Source organism: Marmota flaviventris, chromosome 10, assembly GCF_047511675.1.
Source record: "Marmota flaviventris isolate mMarFla1 chromosome 10, mMarFla1.hap1, whole genome shotgun sequence".
NCBI classification, from domain to species: Eukaryota; Metazoa; Chordata; class Mammalia; order Rodentia; family Sciuridae; genus Marmota; species Marmota flaviventris.
This window is the reverse complement of record NC_092507.1, coordinates 37,940,983-37,958,626: the sequence shown is the minus strand read 5'-3', so window position 1 is coordinate 37,958,626 and position 17,644 is coordinate 37,940,983. Positions and strand designations below refer to the sequence as shown.

The 17,644-nt window shown below is 46.3% G+C and overlaps 1 protein-coding gene and 1 long non-coding RNA gene across 3 annotated transcripts in view; one reads left to right on the top strand and one right to left on the bottom strand.

Moving 5' to 3' along the window:
• Agbl4 (AGBL carboxypeptidase 4) overlaps positions 1-17,644 on the top strand; it is a 1,244,450-nt gene that overhangs the window by 1,217,037 nt on the left and 9,769 nt on the right. The gene's annotated exons all lie outside the window — the stretch shown is intronic.
• LOC139707450 (uncharacterized) lies at positions 7,379-11,685 on the bottom strand. 2 transcript variants are annotated; one of them, XR_011709018.1, is made up of 3 exons: positions 11,580-11,685; positions 8,164-8,265; positions 7,379-7,530 (listed from the first exon to the last, which is right to left on the bottom strand). It is a non-coding gene; the product is annotated as an uncharacterized lncRNA (long non-coding RNA). The 2 variants fall into 2 exon arrangements; XR_011709019.1 differs by having other exon boundaries at positions 8,164-8,262.

Sequence of the window (17,644 nt, the reverse complement as noted above, 5' to 3'; positions counted from 1 at the left end):
AGGTCAGTCTTTTGTTCTGTTTAGACCTTCAACTGTTGAATGAGGCCCACCACATTATGGAAGGCACTCTGCTTTACTCAAAGTCCTCTGGTGAAAATGTTAGTCTAATCCAAAACACCCTCACAGAAACATCCCGAATAACGTTTGACCACGTATATGTGCCCCACAGTCCAGAGCAAGTTGATGCAAAAAATTCACCACCACAGTGGGATAGCCTGAGTTTGCCCCCAGGTCCTCTGTCTTCAGAACCTGAATTTGACCCCATCAGAACACCAAAAAGAGTTTAAAGAAAGAATTTCAAGTGGCGGCATCTAGTCCAGTTTGGTAATCACATATTGAGGGTTCCATTGTATGAAGCCCTATCAATGTTGAGATTAAATACAGAACAAGACACATCTACCTTCTCAGCCCAGCAAGGGAACCTACAGCCTACAGCAAGGGAAAAGCATGCTGAAGAGAACATCATGAATAGAAGCTCATGAATAGAAGCAGGCATGTTAAGAAATTGGCCTGTCTAAAGTGGCAAGGGATAGTTAGGGACTGAAGTTGGAAAATTTCTTTGGGGCCAAAGCATTGCATGCAGTGCTACTTCTTGGTTTCTAGCTTATAGACAATATGGAGCTAGAGAAGGTTCTTGGGCAAGAGAGTAGCATGAGGAAATTAGCATATTAAAAGGTGTGGATTGCATCCACAGGAGGAGCTAGTTTACCAGAGACCAGTGGGTACTTCCCTTGGTATGATTCTGGAAGCTTTGCGAAGTCCATACTTTATTCCCCAATCAAGAAAGAAGCCACCAGCAAGGGCCAAGAACTTCTCCCATCTACTGACTTCTCAATGAATCTGCAAAATTAAGGATGAACACCCTGTTGTGGCGAGCACTATTCTAGATATTTTCCCCAATTTAATCTCAAAACAACCAAATGAAGAGAACAGGAATTCAGAGAGATGAAGTAACTTTCCTAAGGTTGCACAGCTCATAGACAAGAGGCCAGAATTCCCCCTGGAGCTGTTGAAGTCCAGTGCCTTCCCTCTTAACCACTAAACTCCAGGAAGGTGGGCTTGGGAAGGGCCCTGGATGCTTGAGCACTGTGAGGAGAAAAGAGGAGTAAAATTAGGGGTAATGGGAAATACAGAAGTTGAGAAGCTAAACACTCTTTATTTCGGGACGCCAGTGCCTCACAAGGCCTGATGCAGAGGTGGATCAGGGGAACAGGAGGCCCGGTCCTATGTGAAAGGCACAGAAAGCAGCAGGGGACCTGGGAAGAGATGGTGAAGTTTGCTGTAACCACCCTCCAGGATGCCCAGCTCCCCTCCTGTCCTGAGGGTTCCTGTTGGCGGTGGGGAGGGCGGTCAGTCCCTCCAGAGTTTAACCCTCCAGTGCACAGCAGAGCAGGCCCTGAGGCCCATCTGTGACCATAGCCTTACCTGGAGGGAGGCATCATCTGTTGTAATTAGGCTTCATTAAAATGCTGATTAATAACATCTTGCCCAGGGCCAGGTGTAGGACAGGACTGGCTTGGTCACTGTAAATGTTAGTATTCTTTGCAGCTATTTACCCACAGGTTACACCCCTGCAAGGCCCAAAGGAAAGGAGTCACAGAGACTGTGAAAATGTCCCTGAACAGGGGACCAGCTATGAAAGGCCAGCACAAGAAGATAGAGTCTGAGCCCAGAGAACCCTGTAGGTCAAACTAGGAGTCTAGGTCACAGAGCAGGGCACCGCTGGCAGCCACGCTGCCTCCTTCCTGCAGATGTGGTGTTGGCCAGGAACATGTTTGCGGGCTGGTGAGTTGGTTGGTTGGTTGGTTGGTTTGTTGGTTGGTTGGTTGAATTTTCAGTTTGAGATTCTTTGAGGGGAGCATTTACTGTCCAACTTATCACTACCCCCCTGTTGTTTCCGTATCTGTCACTGCACATATTTACATCACGTACCTGTCCCCGGAAGCCGTTTGAGTGACTCTTTTGCACATGCTGGAGAAGACGGGGCAGTAAGAGGAATGAGTCACCATGCTGGGAAAATGTGGGGACCAGAGCACAGACAGAGCAGGGCACGCAGCATGGACAGGGGTCTCTGGGACATTGCAAGTGCCAGACAGGATGCAGAGGAGCCCAGAGGTGAAGCCAGTGCGTCACCCAGATTGATTGGATCCTGAGTGGGGAGAGGGAGAGAGGGGTCAGGAGAAGGCAGGGGAGCCCGAGCCCAGAGGGAGGTCCTGAATGCCCTATTTAATGGGTTTGGACTCCATCCAGAGAAAGTGCGAATCATTAAAGAGGTTTAAGTCAGGAAAGGATGTAGTCAGATCGGCATCACAGGAATATCACTCTGGCAACGGTGATAAGAATGGGTTGGGTAGCAGCAGGGAGAGACCAGAGGCTGTTGCAGTAACTAGAGGAGCGATCGCGAGGCAGCTTGCGGCAGCGTGAGGGAGGGGAGCAAAGGCGCTCAGCTGGGACCTTTCTCCACCCTTCTTGAGTGTGGGATCCTGGGCCTTACTGAGTTCATTGGATGTTCAGTGACTGTGCACAAAAAAAGGGGTCTGGCTGCATACCCACCTTCTAAAGAGAAAGAAAGGCTCTTGGGAACTGCAATGTTCAGGGCCCAAAGGTAAGAGGACAGCCCTGAATGTGGTCTCCTGGCCACTCTCTCTCTTACATCTCATGGCAGCAGCCAAGCTTCGCCAGTTTTTAATTTGAACTCTCACAGCTAAGCCCAGTTCTACAGATCAGGACACTAAAGCTTCCCAGTGATCAGCTCATTTCCTGGAGCTGCTGGTGACTAGAAGCTCTTCGCCATTCCTTTTCTGTGTGTTTCAAGAAATTTATTTTTCTGGGCACCTATCTGCTGATCTACCTGTCTGCTTATCTGTGAATCACCTTTTGTGCTCCTCATTCTGTCTCTGAGAATTTCTTTATCTTGGAAATATTCTCTCTGCCTTTCTCTCCCTGTTTTTCTTTTCCTAATTCTCTTTCCCTCTCCCACTCTGATTCTCCCACGTCATCTCTATCGTCTCTCCCTCTTCCTCTTGTCCTCTCTCCCTCTCCTTTCTGTTTCTTCTTCTCTGTCCCCAGTTCTGATTAGATAAATGACTCAGGGATGAGGCCAGTCTCTGCCCAGTGGTTAATTGATGGCTGCTATAGAATTGCCTAAGTGAGGAACTCTTGTCATTAGCAAGAGATGGGTTGCCTTGGCCCACAACTAGGAAACCTTTGAAATCCTGCATCTAAATTGCTATTCTTTTGACTGCTGCTAGTGATGCTAATTAGCTGTGTTAATTGGATGTTTTGATATTTGAAGAGCAAAGCAATCCAACTCCTTCCTCCAGAAAGCCAAAATTATTAATGAACTTGGCAGCAGTCTTGGCTTTTTCCGCAGTGGGCACAGGCAGAAATTTAGGGGCAGGAAAAGGGGTTGTTCTGAGGAAGTGTCTTTCCAGAGAGAGAGAGAGAGAGAGGGAGGGAGGAGGAGGAGGGAAGGAGAGACTGGTTGTGGAGATTCCTGGTGGTGAGGTCATCCATGGGACAGCCCCAGAGACCTAGCATGAGGAATTTGGCCCTCCTCCTCTGCCACTGCAGGAAGTAACCCTGGACAGGCACACTTGAACTTTTGCACCCTGGTGCCTAGCATGGCTCCTGGCACATATTATCATTTAACATACTTTATTGAGTGAATAACCAACAGGATCCTTGCTTTTGAAGTCAGTCTTGGATTCAAATCCCAGTACAACCACTTTGGGCTAGATGTTTTGAGCAAAGGTTGTCATCTGAGTCCCAAATTTCCTCCCAAGTACATATTGATGAAGACTTTGATGAACATGATTTTCTCCAACTTGCTATCTTTACAATCATCCCACTGTGAATGATAGACAACTGGTACCCTACATACTGAGCCTGCCTTTTTATCTAGCTCAGAGGTGGCAAATCAATGCTAAGGAAAAGATATGCACAGAATTCTGTGAAGACCAGAGAACAGAGCCAATTCAACCTTCAGGAGTCTAGGAAGACTTTTCAAATGGGCTGGATGTTGAACTCAATCTGATTAAGCATTCACCAAGAGGAGAAGCAAAGTTAGAAGGAAGAGGACAGCATTGCACAAGTGTTTGCAAAGCCTGGAGCCACGGACAAGCACCTCACTGCTCCAGAATACAAGGCCTGTGATCTCTCAGGGTCCCATTAGCTCCATGCAGTGGAATTCCTCAAAACCCCTTTTTCCTATATTGTAGAATACTTCTTCCCCAAGGAGAAAACCACAAGGAAGGGCAGAACCAAGATGCAAAGAAAAGGAAGGTTGGGTGTTGTTGAGGAGGCTTGATGTCTCCATCACCACCGAAAGCAACATTCTTCAGGAAGTCAGGCTCACAGCCTGCAATCTGGTGGCTTCAGTCAGGGGTCTCCAGAGAAACAGAACCACTAGCAGACATAGATCTAGAAGTCTGCATCTCCTATTGATTCTATGTTTATGTACACACACACACACACACACTCCAATTATGGAGGTTAAGAAGTCCCAAGATATGTAGTCAACAAGCTGGAGTCCCAGGAGAGACTGGGTCTAAAGGCCTGAGAATGAGGAGAGCTAATGGTGGGAGTTCCAGTCTGAAAGAGGACTTGAGACCCAGGAAGAGCCACTGGTCCAGTTCTAGTGCAAAATCCAGGAAAGTCCAATGTCCTTTCTCCAGCAGTTAAATAGGAATCAGGCAGGTCTTCCATCCATTGGGTGAAGCCTATTCACATTAGGAAGGGTGACATGGTTTACTCAGTCTGTCCATTCAAATGTTCATCCCATCCAGAAATACCCTTACACATAACACTCAGAATGATATTTGGCCAAGTATTCTGGGCACCCCATGGCCCAGTCAAGTTGACACATAACACAACCATCTTGCTGGTTAATTGGCCCATAGGACATTTTCAAACACCATCAGTGGAAGCACAGTCAGAAAGTGTGACCACAAGTTCCAAAGGCTCAGTACAAAAGTTGGTAACTGATGCTATAATTGGGAGGAGCCAGATCATAAGAGGATTTGACATCAGGAAAAGGAGCTTAGGAACTTATCCAGAAAGCAATACGGAATCCAAACCACCAATGCAGAGATGTTACATGGTCTTTGATGGTCTATTTCATAATGCCTACTAGACCACAAGCCCTCCAAAGTTGCCACTCATATCTGAGTTACCTCTGTATCTCCAGGGTTAGGCACAGTGCCAGGAACACAATAAATGTTCGTAATTGGTGGCTGAATAAAATAGGGATGGCTAAATGGCTATCCAGAGAGTGAGTGACCTGCTCAACATCCTGTGAAATCTGATGACAAAGGCAGGCCTGACCCCAGACTAGAGCGAAAGCCAAATACTCCTGCAGACCAAGTCACAGCTTATTCAGTGTTGTCGAGTTTGAATGCATTCTACATGTCCCACCATGTCCCACCTGTCTCTGAAATACCAACTCCTTTCCCTCAGGAAGCCTAGGGCACCCACGCCCAACCTCAAAAAGCTCACTGGCCTCATAACCTCACTAGTCCCAGCAACGTTCCAGCCAGATATCTTCTCCTAGGCAACCCACTGCCATCATCGAATATTTAAAAATCACCCGTCATGGTCCAAGGTCTAGGACATTGACAGATAGATAAAACACAGTACTCAAACACTAGTCTGAACCTCAGCACCTCAAGGGCACAGCACATTCTGATGCCCCTCAGTGTCCATCATGGCTTAAGGAGGCTGAATCACTGAGTGAGGGAACTTCAGTGGTGGAGAAGAAATAGCACCCACAGATCATATCACAAAAGATAATAGGCTTCTGGCATCACGGAAGAGGGCAGAGTTCAGAGTAGGGGAGAGATCTCTCAGGAACAATTTTCAAAGATTTCGTGGAGGAAGTGAAAGCTTCTAGTCTAAGCCTCAAAGGATGACCGGGACTGAGAGCAAGATGGAGATGCTGAATACTGCAGGTAGAGAGAGAACGTGAGCAAAGACACAGGCTCCATTAGTACTTCCTCAACAAGAGCACTCATTGTTTACCAGGTGCTAAGAAGGGCTCAGGGAAACTCGGCACCCTCCCAGAATTTACAACTCCAGAGCAGAAAGAGGCAGGAGGAGGAAGCACCTGTGTGTGTGTGTGTGTGTGTGTGTGTGTGGCGTTGGGGTAGATTGGGGAGGGCAGTGGTTCAACATTAAGGGAAAAGTCTAGAGAACATCAATTTGGTAGGGCTAAATCAAGAACATTCAAGGATCAGACATTTCAGATCACCTTTGGTCTCCATTCTCTACCAGCTACAAGAGGCTTTGATATGCAGGGAGAGAGAGATGGCACTTACAGAGTTCCTGCCATGTAGTTCCTGTACATGCAGTGTTCTTATTTAACATTCTAAACCACTTTGAAGTAGGCCTGTGTGTCCCCGTTTTACAAATGAGGAAGCTAGTTTTAAGCAACTGGTTAGTGGTGGGATCTTTGTGATTCCAAAGTCCCTGCTTCCCCCACCACCACCCACTACCCCATGCTGACTTTGTTCTCTTTCCTTCCACATCAAACACCTTTGACAGCCTGTAGATTGTGTGTGTGTGTATACATGCATGTGCCTGCTCACGTCCTCCTGCATACAAGTACCAACTGTGAGCTAAGGGAGATTCTGATTACTTCTGTCCAATTAATGCTCTGTTCATTCTTGCTGTCTTCTTGTGATTAGAATTAATTGCTGCTGATTACACTGTGTGGAAGGAAAAGGACGGGCCATCAGCAGTTCCGCTTGGGGGATCAAAACATTGTAATGCAAAACAAAACTGGCTCCTGAGGACTTGAATTTTAAAATTTGCTCTGTTGGAGCAAGATTAGGCATTCTGTGACCAAAATCAATATTCTATGACCCCATCCAGGCAGAAGGACAACCTGCCCCTGTTCTGGTCAGCAGTAAAGATAAAAGGAAGTGAGGCAGTAGATTTATTTGGAAAGCTGGTGTGTGTAAAAAACTGTTCACGTAAATTTGCAAATCTATTTCCTGTCTGTAAAATCAGGAGGTTTGATGAGATGAATTCCAATTTCTTCTATTAGCTGAAATGAGGTTGTAAGTAACAGAAACCCCAACTCAAATGGACTTAAATAAAAAGGGGGAGTTAATTAGGTTATAAAATTCTAAGTCCAAAGGAAAACTGGTCTGGTCATACAGGCATAGCTAGATGGAGGGACTCACATAGTGCCATCAGGAGTTGGTCTCAAGCTCTCCAAGCTTACCACCTCACCTGTGTTCTGAGTGTTGGCCCCATCCTGCTAAAAGCTCTCCCCCGTGAATATGACTGCCAGCAGCTCCTGGTAGTTATCTTATCCTTTCAGAATTAAGGGCTGTGTTTTTCAGTTTTCTCTTACTATAACAAATAACTGAAGTGGTCAACTTATAAAGAAAAAAGGTTTATTTTGGCTCATGGTTTTAGAGGTTCCAGTCCATGGTCAGGTGGACCTATTGCTTTTAGGCCTCTGGTGGGGGTGCTGGGTTGCAATGGCAGGGAATGTGTTGTGAAGCCAATTTTCTCACTTCATGGCTAGGAAGCAAAAAGAGAGAAGGAGGAAGGGGCCACGGTATGTCCCCAATGACCTAAGGACCTCTCACCAGGCCCCACCTCTTAAAGGTTCCACCACCATCCAATAGTGCCACCCTGGGCACCAAGCCTTTAACACCTGGACCCTTGTAGGATATTCAAGATGTAAATTATAGCAAGGGCAGTGCCCTGCTTCACAAGGCCCAGAATTAAGTTTCATGGGGCTACAAGCTATACTTGACTAATTGCTGTGGCTCCCAGAGTGTGGGTAAGAATCAGCCCCTCCTGAGCCACAAGAGCTGAGATTTGGGGGTTCAATATGAGGAAAAGGGGGTATCATGAGAAGGGAACATAATAAGCAGGAAAATAAAATGAAACAGATAATCACTATTGGAACCTTCTGCTCACATATTTTATGATTCTGTAATCACAGGCATGCCATCAAGTACAGAAAGGGCGGGGTAGTTTAAGGCAAAAAAAAAAAAAGTGGATAAATGACCTATTTTTGAGCATGAGCTTCTTGTTAAACTCCATTCTGGATGCTTCCACACCCACCACGTCATTCAGTCTCCACAGTGCTCTTGTCAGTAACTAGGCAATACCCAAGGAAATAGAGGATCAGGGCGAATCACTTGCCTGACCACTTGTCCTTGACTTGTTCTTTCCACAGGTGTTATCTGGTGGTGTATCAGACTGGGGAAGAGGCAGGCTTGCCCTCAAGGAGTGCAAGGCAGTCTGCTGGGGAAGAGAGACAAAGAGCAGTGGAGATAGTGGAGATTATGGGTGCAGGGGGTACATCCTAGGTCTGGTGGCCCCCACGCCATGCTCCCCTTTGCCGCTTCCTGGCACAGACCCAGGGCTCCCTGCTCTGCATAGTGGGGCATTGCTCTGAGAGTCTATAGTTCAAGAGGAGCTCTTGGGCTGGGGATGTGGCTCAAGTAGTAGCGCGCTCACCTAGCAGGCATGAGGCACTGGGTTCGATTTTCAGTGCCATATAAAAATAAAATAAAGATATTGTGTCCACCTAAAACTAACTAAATAAATAAATGTTTAAAAAAAGAGGAGCTCTGTCCCTGGGGCCTAGTATTATTTCCTTAGCTGTAACTAAATGCCAAAGGAATCTGACCCCTTTACCCCAGGATTCACCTGCATGGGCTAGAGGCCATCATTTCCTCCCCAAAATCTTTTTACTCCTGCAACCAAGAAAGAATCACATCTCTAGCCTCCTTAGAAATGGCTATCAGATGATGGTATTCAGGGCTTCCTTCTATTCATTAGACAGTCCCTTTTCCAGGGCCCTTGGTCTGATGGACTTTTCCTCCTTTCATAGGATGGAGATAGAAAGAGCAAGTCCACATTACCTTTTGGAGTTTGTGATGTTTACTTTAATACCCATCCTGGTTCCCTATAGAATTTCTTTTTCTCTCACAATCCTATTTTCAGTTTACTATTACTACCATTTTTCCCTTCAGTGAAGTCTTGAGGTAATTCTGACCCCGGAAGAGGAAGGGGCCAAATTTCTCTCCAAATGCCTACCATTGGCAGTACTCATTTTTTCACAGGCACATGTTTAATTGAACACTTAGTATGCCAGACACTCTGCTAGGTACCGGGAAATACTGTGAACAGAGCAGGCATGTTTGCAACCACCAAACTTGGTAGTCTTATAGGAGAGGCAAATATTTATCAAAAAACACACATTATAATGCAAAGTTATGATGTGAGGGTCTATGAAGGGATGCCAAGATATGCTGGGAGGGCCGTGACTTGGTGAGAAGGTCAGGAAAGGCTTCCTTGTGGAATTGACAGTTAGGCTGAGGTCTAAAGAATAGTAGGAGGCACCTAGAGACAATGGTGCAGAGGGTCTGGGACACCGTTCCAGGGAGGGGAATCATGAAGTGACACAAAACTGGTATAAGAAATCCCTGTTGCCCAAGGGACAAATAAAAGCATGGGCTATATAATCTGGCCAGTTGTCTTATTGTTACTAAAATAGAGCAGGAAGGAGGAGGCATGGAACAGGCATGTTTTATACCCTGACATGAAGTAAATTCTAATCAGTATTTGTCAGAGAGGAGGAGACAGTCTGGTAGTCAGACAGGCCTTAGGTACAAGAAAATTACAATAACTAGACTACGACCATCTCTTCTTTACCTGGCCATGTCCTACTTTTCCTCCAAATCCTCCAGTTTTCAACCTTATACTCCATTTTTCAGTTTGCTACTCCCCTGTAAAGTGAGCTTTATGAGGCCAGAAGAGCTTGTCCCATGCAGTTGTGTTCCAGCAACTAGAAAAGTGCCTGGTATATAGTAGACTCTCAATTATTTGTTGACTGAATTGTTTAATGAAGACTCATCTCAAAAGAAAAAAAAAATCACACAACTAGCTTTCTCAGTTCAGCTCAGATGTTGCCTTCTCTAAGCCTCTGGGGTTCCTTCCAATATTAGATGTCACCTTCTGAGCTCCTGCTTCCCTTACTTACTTCCCTCTGCCATAGTAGTCATTGCCCTGAATTGTGATTTTTTTTTTTTAACATGTCCTCTCTATGGGCTGCTCCAGGACAGGGGCAGATCTCTTATCTCCAAATCCACACCAATGGCAGTGGTAGCTCACCCAGCAGATACTCAATAAGTATCAGGTCAATGAATACATTCATTTTTTAAAGAGTTAATAAGGAATTATAGAGTAATAATAACTTTTAAAAAGCTACAGGCCTTATAGCTGGACAGATCTAGTTTAAGTCCTCACCCTCTACTTGCTAGCTGAGTGATGTTGGATGGACTGCACCTCAGTCTTATAATCTGTAACATGGGGATAATAAAATCTACCTTGTTTGTGAGTAGCAAATGAAACTAGCACAGTGTCTGGAAGATATTAAGTGTTCATGAACATTAATTCCATCCCTAATTTTCAGTTTTGTGACTTGAACTTGAACAGTTAAAAAGAAGGTAGAGTAAGGAAGAAAATTATAAAATGTTAGGGCCAGAAAGACCCTAAAGATTGGATTTAAGCCCCAAATAATACCTTTCCTAGGGATGGGATCATTTGCATTTTGCTTGACATGGAAAAAGGACATCCCAAAATGAGGATTAAATGCATGGAGGTGGCCGATAATGTAGTAATGATCACCCCTTGGTCAAAGTGGGAAGGAAGCCCAATTCCTCCTTATTGTTCATGAGGACAATTTGAAGGCCTGGAGTCAGAGACCTGCCCAAAGTCACAGAGCAGCTGGTGAAAGCTGACGCTCAAATACGGGTCTTTTGGCTCCTGTGATACTGCTTACTGCTTATTCCACAAGTGCACGAAAGGGCTGCAGATTCAGGCCTGATTAAGAATCAAGACACAGGAATGGGGAGTGGGCTTCATTTAAAGATCCAGGATCTTATATCCTGCCCCTGCTCCAAACACCTTAGTGGTCCTCTTAAGTTGTTGTTCCAGGGCTTGATGCTTCCCAAAGACTGACCCCCAATTCTCAGCCACAGAATGGCCAGGCCCCAGCTGGGTTTCACAGTTACCCACTAGCAATCACCTTTGTTGAGCTATTCTTTGACTCCTACAGTAAACTGGGGTCCCTGGACTCTTCAAGGTTTTCTACTTAAGCTAATGCACATGCACTTAGGACAGGCTCTCCTTCTGGTTCATGCCATTCCAAATCTAGCCTGATCTCACTCTCCAGCACCGCCAGATTCTCACTAATCCCAGAAAAGTCAGAATGTAAGAAAGGTATGGGTTGAGAAATGACAAGAGGGGCAATTTCCTGGGAAGTGGTGATAAACGCAATCATCTCCACCCACAGACCTGGCACAGAGATTCTTAACATTTTGAAGGATGTTGAAACCTGCAGAACATTATGAATATTCACCTTAGCAAATTCACATGCACATATACAATTTTACCTATAACATCAGAGGGTTCAGGAAGCCCCTAGGGGTCCCAGGCAGGAACTCCTGACCTAGAGGCTCACAGAACATCGGAGCTCAAGGGTTTCAGCCCATCAGCAAGGCAATCCCTCCTCCACCTGTACAGATTGGAAAACTGATCCAGAGACTCACCTCGCACAGGCCGTGCATCCACCCAGAAACAGAGCTGAGCCTGACGCCAGGACCATCAGTGTTCCTGTGCGTGTTATGGCCCTCCTCCCTCTTCCTTCCCTGGTGCTCCGAGATAGTGCTGTGCAAATATTTACTTTGGTCTTTGGTCTTGTTTTTACTGAGTATCAGTTGACGCTTCTAAAAATATATACACAAGTAGGGGCTGAGCATCTCTCAGAGAAAGAGAACCCTCTCTCAGGCCAAGCGGCATTAAAGTCCTAACAATTGCTGAGCTGCAGCCCAGCTGGGCAACCAGGACTGATTTCAAGAGCCAATTTCCAGAGCCGTGGTCAAATGTCAGTGGGGAAATTGCTGGTGCTTGGAGTGGAAGAGGAGGGGGAACTGGAGGGAGAGGATCATGTCTCTCTAAAGTGAGAAGCAGGTCTGGGATAGACAGATGGAAACACCTGTAATCTGGGCAAGTAGGGAAGTGGGAACACCTCAAGGACTGAGGTGTGGGGGGGGGGGATGGAGGGAAGTCGCTCTTCCCTGACAAAATAGTGTGAGGGGGCTGAGATAGCCAACCTCCGGGGTTAATGTAGCCTGTGACAGTCAAGTCCCTCTCCCTTCCCATCCACTGTCCCTTTTACAGATTCGGAAGCCAAGGCCCCTCTCAGTCAAGTCCCTGCCCACCTCTCCTGCTTCCCCTGCGACACCTCCACTCTACATAGTCCCTGTCCAACCACCCCCATGAAGTTTTTGGTTGTCACATGGGATAGGTGCTGCTAATGAGTGAGAGAGTCCAAGGATGCCACTAAATACCCTACAATGCATAGGACAGCGCCACAGTGCAGAATCATCCAGCCCAAAATATCAGTAGTACGTGGACTGTAAGCAGGACATCTCAAGGCAGGACATCTCTGTTTTGTTCACCCCCACAGAGCCACCATGTGTGATGTTATGCATGTATTGCAAGGCCCAGCACGCCGGTGTTAGATAAATATCTCTTGAATAAATCAATGAAAAACAAATAATGAATGAATAACACCAGCCTGCCTGTCTGAAATCCAAAACTCCCCCAAGGTCATTCCACCCAGAATCAGGCATATTAGACCTGAGCTCAGATCTGCATCTGTGCTGACTTCTCTTCCAACTTCTCCAGCCAAGTGGTAAGTGCCACCTTCATGCCCAAGACTGGTTCTCATCATCTCCTTGGTCAGAAAAGAATTCCCTTTGCTCCAGGGAAATTTGTCTTCTGGGTGGAGCAGAGAGAGTGAGGATTAGGCCTAGCGATCATCTGGTTCAATCTCCAGGCAATTTATAGAAGAATAAAATGAGACACATGGCTTGGAAGAGATCTCAGGCTCCTTTCCTGAACATCCGGAAAGCACAGATTTAAAAAAAACGATTTCTTCATCTCTTCTCCCCCGTCTCTCTGCCCTTTTCTTCCGCCCTCCCTCTTGTTGCTGCTTTGTTTTGTTTTCCTGTTTCTCTATGAATAGGCCAACCATGTGCTGAATCTCTCTGGAGACACATTGAACTTGACATACCCTTGTGCTTGAAGAGTTCACACTTTGTTGGAGATGACAGTTTCATAAATGATAATGATAATATAAGGAGCAACTGCATGTCAAAATTGTGCTGGGAACTTTGAATGTATAACTTCTAACTGACATAATAATCTTGTGAGCATTATCCATTTTAGAGAAGAAAAAACTGAGGCTCAGAGAAGCTGCCCCAGGCCACACAGCAAAATGTGTAGGAGACAGAATGAAAGCTCTGATTCTAAACCCCACATTGTAAATAGATGCACGGCAGGATATAGTGTCTGGAGATAAGGCTTAGATCATTTCATGGAAGTCATGAAGGCCAGATTTGAACGTTTAGATCTTACCCTGTAGGTGACAGGGAATCAGTGTAGGGTTGAAGGTCAAGAAGTGACAAGATTAGCAATTGTGAGAATGTCATTCTCAGCAATAATGGAAGAAACTGAAGGCCAGAAGAGCAATTAGAAGGCTGAAGCAATAGTTCAGATAAGAGATAAGGGCAGAACTCCACTCCTGACACCTTGAGCATCTTCATTCTTAGTTCTTACCTAAGCAGATGGACTCACAAGAGCATGGAGTAGGCTGAACAATGACATCCAAAGATATCCAGACCTAATCCCTGGAACCTATCAATGTTACCGCCCCCCACACACTTTTATTTGGTACTGGGGATTGAACCCAGGGTCACTTAACCACTGAGCCACATCCCCAACCCTTTTTCATAATTTGTTTAGAGGCAGAGTCTCGCTGAGTCACTTAGGGCCTCACTAAGTTACTGAGGTTGGCTTTGAACTCGTGATTCTTCCTCAGCCTGTCAAGCTGCTGGGATTACAGGCCCAGCAAATTGACATTTTAAATGAAAACGTCTTTGCAGATGTTATGGTTGAGGGTCCTGGATTACTGAGGGAGAGCACTACATGCAGTCACATGCACCCTGATGCCAGGGAGGCAGATGGACATGTGATAGACTCAAGAGAGGGAGGAAGTACGGACCATGGAGGCAGAGACCAGAGTGCTGTGGTCACAGCCAAGGAATGCAGCCCCCCCAAAGTCACGGATTTCTCCCCTGAAACCTCTAGAGGGACCGCAGCTCTGTCGACACCTTGATTTTGACCCAGAGAAACTGATTTTCAACTTCTAGTCTCCAGAACTGGGAGAAAATTATGTTCTGTTGTTTTAAGCCATCAAATGATGGTTGACTTTTTACAGTAGCAATAGAAACTAACACAGACCCTCAGGGTGATCCCAGACTCGAATTCGTTCTTGGGTGATTGGCATCCCTCTCCCCCATTCGCAGGTAGGCGGGCCCACTCTGGAGTAGGCCTTGAAGAAAGGCCCTGTCCTGTGGCGCTCCTTGTATATGTCCAGAGGACGCCTCCGCTCCTGTCACTGCTCGAGCCTCCCCCTTGCCTTCTCAGCCACCTGGGCCCCTCCTGGCTCTATTTCTTTCTTCTCTCCTCTTTACCACCTCCTTCTTATATTCATGTTTCTCTGCCTTTCTCCCCAGGGTCCCTCTGAGTCCTGGCTTCATCTTCTGCCTTCCCACCCCTTTCCTCCTCTCTCTCCCTCCGTCTCTCCTCTTTCTCCCTATTGTCTCTCACTCTCTCAGATGGATTTTCTCCCTCTCTGTCATTTGCTACCTACTTTCCTACCCCTCTCTGTCCCTCGCTCTGTTTCTCTGCAGTCTTCAGGTCTGAGTCTCTCTTGGCCCCTCTGGTTATCTTTCTCTCTTTATCTTCCTGCTTTATCCTGATGAATTTCTCTTTGTAGCTTCCTGTCTGTGTGCATCTCTTTTTCTTTTGGTCTCTGCCCTCTACTTGTCTATCTGGAGTGCTCCCTCCTGCTGTCCCCCGACCCCCCTACACACACAGGGTCCTCCAAACCTCAGCCTCAGGGGTGCCTGGGGACTTGCCTGGAATCACAGAGGACTCTGCGATTACATCTGCAGCCTCCACACCGTGCTTAAGAAAAGAATTCTTCTGTTTAGTCACGCACCTGTCCAACGCCGTGGGAGGACTGGTGAGGGAGGGAGGCAGCGACAAAGATTTCTCCTTGTTGCATTGTTCTTCTGGCTTTACCTAGAGGCTCCTAGACAGGTGCCTCTTAATATTCCAGCAATGCTGTCAGTTTTACCAAAGAGAAATCACTTTTCCTTGGCCAACCCCTCTGCAGAATTAATCTTTCCCCTTTAATGATGATCATCTGTGGCTGGCAGGGGTAGGAGTGTGAGCAGAGAAACAATTCTAGGTGGAGGTTTCCAAATAGGAAGCAGATCAGAGTTAAGTTTTCTTATTTGGATGCAGGACAATGGCTAGGAAAGACAATGGTGAAGACTGGGGTCGTCTTGTTTCTCTTGGTTTTATCCAGCTCTCAGGACAATCCTGGTGCACAGAATAAATCCTGGTGCACTGGATGAAAACGTGAGTGAGAGAGTGAAGGAGCTGAGAGTCTTCCTCTTGCCAAGTGTGTGTCTCACCAGACGAATGACTCTTGTCTGCAGAATGGCACACAGAGATGCCCAGGACACAAGTCCAGGGGAAGGAGGAAGTAAGATGCACACTGATGAGTGGAGTGGTCCTCTGTGCCCTGCAGGGCAGGACAGAGCAGCAGGGAGGGCCACGAGAAGGCTGCAGAGAGGAGGATCCATGAAGGAAGGAGCAGAACAGGGAAGGGAGGCCACAGGCCAAGAGGGAGAAGGTGTGGGGACTCGTCCCCTCTGGAGACTGTCCCTGTGCCAAGAAGGAGGTGTTCCTGACCCCCACCAGAGGGGGACTCCTCCCCAGATCAAGCTTTAGGCTCAGTTGGGGATTGGGTCAGACTTCACAAGAGCTTGAATCTGAAATGACCAGTCAAGCCTGGTGTTTTAGATGAGGAGGCTCAACTCACCCTGGTGCTGGCCACCTCGGTGGCCTCCTCCCAAGTCCACTCAAACCTGCCTTTCCGTGAGGCCTCTCATGACCACCCCGCTTAATGTTGCAGTCTGCTCCCTGTCCCCAGCGCTGCCCATGCCCTGCTCTCTTTCTTTACTTCATCGTTGTTTTAATCACTGTGACCCAAAGACAACAACTTAGAGGCACAAAACCATTGTCTTGGTTTGGTTTTTAATCAGAGTATATCTTGAGCTTTTCAAAGAACTTGAACACACTAGATGATCAATAAATATGTATCGAGTGATGGAATGATAGATACAACCCATGGATTTTTTTTTTCTTTTTTGCCTGCAGTCTGTAAACTGAGGACCATGGGGGCATGGGCAGGCCTCCCTGAGGAGGGGTCACATAACCTAAGAGTGGACTGTGAAACTTGACAATCAAAGCCTTCACTAGACTATTCACAGTCTAGTAGCGAGCGTCCATCTTTAACTGTGCACTTCAGCTACCTGGGCCCTCAGTCCTTCTCTGTCCTATTTCAGGTCACGGGATAGGCCACACTTGGCCTCTGCCGACACTTGTTTCTCTCTTTCTCTACTCTTTTTGTTTTCATCCTTCAAGTCTGTTGTACGCCCACATCCACGAAAACTTTCACAATTTATCCATTTGGAATTTAATCTCCCTCTCCACATCCACAGATTTCTGTGTCTGGATTTACGATGGCACTTGACAGAGCAGACAGCATGTTTTTAGAAGACACTGAGGTTCATGTGTTTCCTCTGTCACTTTCAAGCCATGAGACTGTAGGTTAATTATGTAAACTCTCTGATTTTCAATTTTCTCATCTGTGAAATATGTGCGGTTTCGTGCTTTGACCTTGAAGAGCTGTCCTGAGGATTGGTGACAGTAACTATGCAGCACTGAGTGAACTTTTCAAAAAATAGTAGTTGCTTTGGTGAAGGTGACAGTGCCCCAGCCTGCTTGGTAACTGGGACACGTCAGTCTCTTCCTTTGGACTATAAAGTGTACCTGCTTAATTCTTTTTTATCTAGCCCCAATCTCTTTCACCTTCTATAGCAATGTACACAACAGCTATGTGAATGAATGCTTGAGTGAATGAATGCATGAAAATGGGCAGTGCATACCCAAATCCTTGTCACTTGTTGAAGAGCTCAGTGAAAGGGGATGCTGGGATGATTGACACCCTTTATGTCAAAACAATCTGGACAGAAGTCACCAGATCAGTCTGAGTTTCCAACTATCCCAGCCGAACCCTCTGGCTTTATTGCTTGAGGCTCCTGATGCCACTGGCCCTGCGTGGCTGGCCATTCTCTGCCATCTGTGAGAAACAGACCAATGACCTCCATAAGACTCTGAGGATAGTGATTTTCAATTTAAAGACTATCCTGAGATTTTTGCGGACAATGAAGAGTTGGGAATTTTAACCCCAATTTTTTTCTCTCTTAATACTGCAATATATTTAAGAGACCCTGCCAAGAGAATTATTGCCTCTCCTTGCCTGGATCTTAAATCTTTGTTCAAAGACAGCTTGTTTTAATTGAAAATGTTCAATCAATCTTTGCCTTCCTTCCCACTGATGTCCCATTCTTTGACTCAAATGGGGCCATTGTAGTAAATAACCTAGAGTGAGGCTTTAGAATTTGAAGAA